At 35.9% G+C, this 5,688-nt stretch overlaps 1 protein-coding gene across 1 annotated transcript in view; it reads left to right on the forward strand.

Annotated features, from left to right (window-relative positions):
* The window catches only part of LOC106869724 (toll-like receptor 13), a 231,605-nt gene that overhangs the window by 154,920 nt on the left and 70,997 nt on the right, over positions 1 to 5,688 (forward strand). The gene's annotated exons all lie outside the window — the stretch shown is intronic.

Raw genomic sequence — 5,688 nt, forward strand, 5'->3', positions numbered from 1 at the left:
TGTGTGTGTGTGTGTGTGTGTGTGTGTGTGTGTGTGTGTGTGTGTGTGTGTGTGTATATATATATATATATGTATATATATGTATATATATGATTTGGTAATGAGTATTTTCTTGTGCCCTTGAAACTTGCAGCGAAAAACGCCAAGTTGTCAAATCAATTTGTGATGAGAACAATGTATACCGAAACGCACATACATACATACATACATAAACATACGCGCACACACATATTTATATATATGTATGCATGCTCACACATCTTTATATGTGAGCCTGCGTGTCTGTATGCTTCCAGTGTGTTATACATTATTATAAGATGGAAAATGGTTGTAAATTGATTTAACCTGTTGCAGTCGTATGTTATCAGAAAGGTTCAAGCAAACAATAAGGAAATCCTCCTTATTATATCCATATTATTCACAGCATAGAGGCCATATGCATTTTCAAACAAAGGCTAACATTAATGTAATTCTTATTCTGATGGCACATCTGTGCGTTACAAAATAATTAGTACGTTTTCATGCACAGATACGTGTATATACATCCTTGTTAATAATAAATTTCTCTTACGCCATTATATTTTACTCTGCTTTCGTAAGCAAGTTGCCTGCCAACAGGAAACTTATGAATAATATATATGTAGTGAGAAAATGCTTTGTGTACGTCAATTCAATTTTACTTTGAATAAAATGGATGAAATAACCATATCATTTATTTATTTTAAATTGCGATAAAATTTTAGACAATGAAGATTTAATGATATTTTTGCATAGAGTGAGGCATGTGCTGTGAGAATTACAAACAAGACATGAGAAAAATCAGCAAATTCACTAAATATAGCCCTGGTTCAATGTACTGACTGTTGCTAGAAAATATCAACTACGAAGCACGTTTCCTTTACCTTTCAATAAACAATAGTGATTTTTCTGCTATCCCAATAAGTCATAATATCAATAATAAAAACATGACCTGATTCTATTTCCTTTTGATCAGTATTATTAAAAGTCAATTCGTTAACTAATAGTTCAATTTATCGTCTTGTCACTCAAGAAATCTGTTAGGGTTTTCAGAGTTCTCGTCTTCATGCGCGACCTCATCAGTGACATACACTCTCTACGCAAGGATGTTCCAGCTCTATAAAACTGATGGACTGATTGAACGAGTAATCAATCGGACAACAAATTTGTTGATTGATTCAATGAACAGAGAATAAAAAAGAAGTAAAATCGAAGCAGTGCGTGTTTTTATTATTTGTTTCAATACACGAGTTCAAATCAAGGATCTTGCAAACCAAGTACAAAAACCATTTCTTGTTACTCAATGTGCTGTGGCCATGTTTTGGCATCAACCTGGAGGTTTATGGCAGAGCAAATCGACATCCAAACTTATATTTTAAGCCTGATAATTTTGGTTATGTTTGAAATATATTTTTGGTCGTAAATGAAGGTCTGTTTGCGTTGCAATACTCAAGTTTATATGGGTAGATAGTACCACAGCGTACAAGATGTTTTGCACGTCATTTTACTTACCGAGCTCAATTTCTGTAGAAGAATTCAAGCAGTATCTTATTAATATTTTAGGAATGATATTAGTATTCTAGGAGCACAAGTACCATAGACTCTAATAAAGGAAAATTACTTGGAATTGTTTGTATGCTAAAGCTAATATTTGTTGATGAAAAAATGCAGGAAAGATTTATTTTGTTCTTCCGAAAATAATGACCGATTTCAGAGACATAATTTTATTCTGGAAAAATTAACAATAAAAAAGTTTTGATTAGTCAAAGTATGAGCCGTGAACATCTATGCATCACTGCCATCAATCAATGAGATTATTTATACCTTGTTGATAGAAACCTATTGGCTTTGATACTAAAAAATCTTTGAAAGCTGATTCTACCTCTGGTTTGAACCTGAAAGTTTTATCGCTTAAACGTGTTTAAATGCTTTAAAAAATGATAGTCAGTGGACGAAAGATCAGGAGCATATGGAGGATGTGGTAATGTCTCGTATCCCAAGTCTGTGAGTTTCTGCAGCGTCATTCTTTCAACATGTGGCTTTGCATTATCGTGGGGCAGAACTGCGCCACGCCAATTCACCGATGAAGGTCCCATTTTTGGCAAGTGGGCATGCACTCCTGCGAGTTGATTGCAGTGAACCTGTCCTATAATGCTCTGATTGGCTTCCAGAAAGCTGTAATGGACAACACCAATTACAGACCACCAGACAGTCAGCATAATCTTCTGCTGATGCAACTTTGGCTTTGGAAAATGTTTGTGGATATTCATCACGATCAAGCCATTGACCTGATCGTTTGCGGCTATCATAAAGGATCCGGTTTTCGTCACAGATGGCTATTCGGTCGAGAAACGGATCATTGGTGTTTCGCAGAAAGGGCATCGAGCACATTTCACAACGCAGAGCCTTTTGATTTTCATTGAGCTCATGCGGTACCCATTTATCGAGATTTTTCAGCTTATCAATCTTCTGTAGATTGCGTGAGACCGTTGCAATACCGACACCAAGTGCCTGAAACATTTCTCTGACACTTTGACGTGAGTTTTGTTCAACAATTGCTTTCAACTGTTCACTGTCAAGACTGCATGACCGTCCTCTACCTTTTTCATCTTCAATAATCTCGTCATCACTACCGAATTTCTGAATCCACCTTCGTACTGTGCGATCACTTGTGGACCCCTCTTCCCATGCTCTGTTGATATAGGCAGCAGTTCGTGAGGCATTTTATCCAAGCTTGACTCATGCAAGGAAAGTAAGCGTAAGTCCTTGTTTGTCATGTTCAGAATTAAGGGCGCTTATACTTCAAGAATGTTTTCTGTCTGACATAAGTAGGAAATTATTAAAGAGCATACATCAATTATTAGGTATGTCGAAATTCACTTAAAATATACTTAAAGTACTATGACAAAATTGCGTTTCAAAACACAACACTTAGAGCAGCCATTATTTTCGGAACAACTTAATACATAGCTACATAAATATACGAATTCCGCAATCATATACAATATGTATATGTACATTAGTGAATATGTGTACTTGTTTTAGTATATATATATATATATATATATATATATATATATATATATATATATACATACATAAATTCATGCACACACATGTTTGTGTATATTGTTGGGGTGTTGTGGGGATGTATGAGTGTCTGTTTGACTCTTTACATCTCTATGTAAATACTCACGATATATTTACTACTACGTTTTCTCATTGAAGTCCAAACATGTCCCATGGAGCCTTTTCCCATGATATTAAATGTAAAAGAGATAAGGAGAGACACTTCCGTTTTCTTAAAATATTATAAATATTTACATTCCAATATCAGAATTGATTGCCATGAAAGACACAAAATATTCTATATAAGATTTTAATAGCTACAACACCTTCGATTTAGATATATACAAATACATAATGCATACACACATATATAATATGCATACTTATATCCACACACATATGTACAGGCATGCATTAGGTTTTGGAGAACCGGATATGTTATTAGTCAGGAAATACAGATAATATACAATATAGGTTAACATTAGACATTGCAAGAAATTCTTGTACATTAAATCTAGTACATATATCGAAGTATATGAACCACTTCCAAAGACAACAGATTAACCCCTTAAGGAATATTCGCAGTAGTTTTTTCTAATTCCTCATCCAAGCTTTATTAAAAAAAAGTGTATCTAATATATATATATATTGACATATATATGAAGGTGCAAACAGAAACACGCGCGTACCCGCATTCATCCATCTAGACATACAGACAGTCCGACAGACACGCATACAGACTGATAAACAGATATACATATAAATATATATCTACATATTTCACACACAGTCTTTCTGTCACTTTAAATCAAAGTCTTTGTATAATTATATATGGTGGTTATTGCTTCATCTTTCCAGCTAATTTCCGTCTTCCCATGTACACCTATGAACCATCATCAGCTCCAAACGTCCGTCCATGATCCCTTAGGTGGGTTTTTAAGTCCAGTATTAGATTTGCAAGTTCTTCAGCAAACGTAACAAGCAATAGATGTGCCCTCTATTGTATTTATTGGGTCAGCTTGTAGGCTGTCTTTCTTATATACCCCCATATGACTTTTAAGATCAGATATTGATTTGCAAATCCTTTTGCACCCCACACGTTTTGTCTCACCTAGCATTGGCGGGATAGAGCCGCATAAAGTTGGCTTTTTATGTGATTTTAAATGAGTGATGCACCCAGATTTAGAGATGTGTAAATGACCACACACCTCACATTTTCAGCTCACTATATTCTTATTGAACCTTTGCACATTCCAGGAACGCATGAGCCAGCATCACAGAAAGAAATATTTATTTCTTCATTGCTCACATGGGGCTAAACATACAGAGGACAAACAAGGACAGACAAAGGGATTAAGTCAATTATATTAACCCCAGTGCGTAAATGGTACTTATTTAATTGACCCTAAATGGATGAAAGATGAAGTCGACTTCGGCGGAATTTGAACTCAGAACGTAACGGCAGACGAAATACCGCTAAGCATTTCGCGCGACTTGCTAACGATTCTGCCAGCTCGCAGAATGAAATATTAAGAACAGTGTGGGAAGCAGGATATCCGCTGCTCAATACATTTCTCCTGAATCTGCCTTGCGGAGAAGATCATATCAATCTTACCTCTGCCAGATCTAAAGTCACTTTGTGATTCAGGGATTACTGTGGAACAAATGCGCCCCATCAACCTATTGAACAATAATCTAGCAAGAACTTTGCCTACAGGTCCCAACAGAGTGATGCTGCAGTAGTGATTGCAGATTCCTTTATCCCCGCTGCCTTTAAACAAGGTCACCAAGATACCATCTATCTGCGAATATCCTTGCTACCAAATATCAATCATGATTTATTTATTAAATATAGATGACAATAGAAGTCATGCACGCAACATGTTGTGTAGGTGGATTGAACTTGGGACCTATTGGTTGTGAAGTGAACTGCTGTCATCTATACAATGTACAAATTATAGTTTTGTGACAGAATGCAAACTAACAATAGTTTTCCCACTAACCTGACATAACGTCTACGTTATCCTGCTATGGCATAGCAAAGTATCAAACACACAAAGCAAAATTCAAAGATCAATGAATGTTATTCTGGCAAATAGCATAAGTGATTAAATCTTCGGCCAAAGAAGGCCACTGCCAGATTTGAACTCAGAACCCATGAGAAAGGGAGTCGATGTGCTCGACTAGCTACCTTCAGGATCTCTGCCTATAGTAGAAGAAAACATAAATGCTTCGTAACGACAAAAGAAATATTGACGCCGGCAGGATATGAACTGTGATCGCTACATGAAGCATGATACTGCAAAGTATCATATCCGTGTTCTAATGACTTTCCTACAACAACAAATTTGTTACATGCACTGTCTGAAACGAACGATAAGACAGCCACAACAGGAATGCCTTTGATCGCAGTTGAGCTAACAAACAAGTGCAACAATGAAGCCTCAAAATAACAACCAATGTTTCCTGTAAACATGACACATGTTCTACCGTTGGGCCAATGCATGCATGCATGTATGTATGTATTATGTGCACAAGCACACATGCACACACCACATGCATATATATATATATATATATATATATATATATATATATATA

Source organism: Octopus bimaculoides, chromosome 3, assembly GCF_001194135.2.
Source record: "Octopus bimaculoides isolate UCB-OBI-ISO-001 chromosome 3, ASM119413v2, whole genome shotgun sequence".
Classification (NCBI taxonomy): Eukaryota; Metazoa; Mollusca; class Cephalopoda; order Octopoda; family Octopodidae; genus Octopus; species Octopus bimaculoides.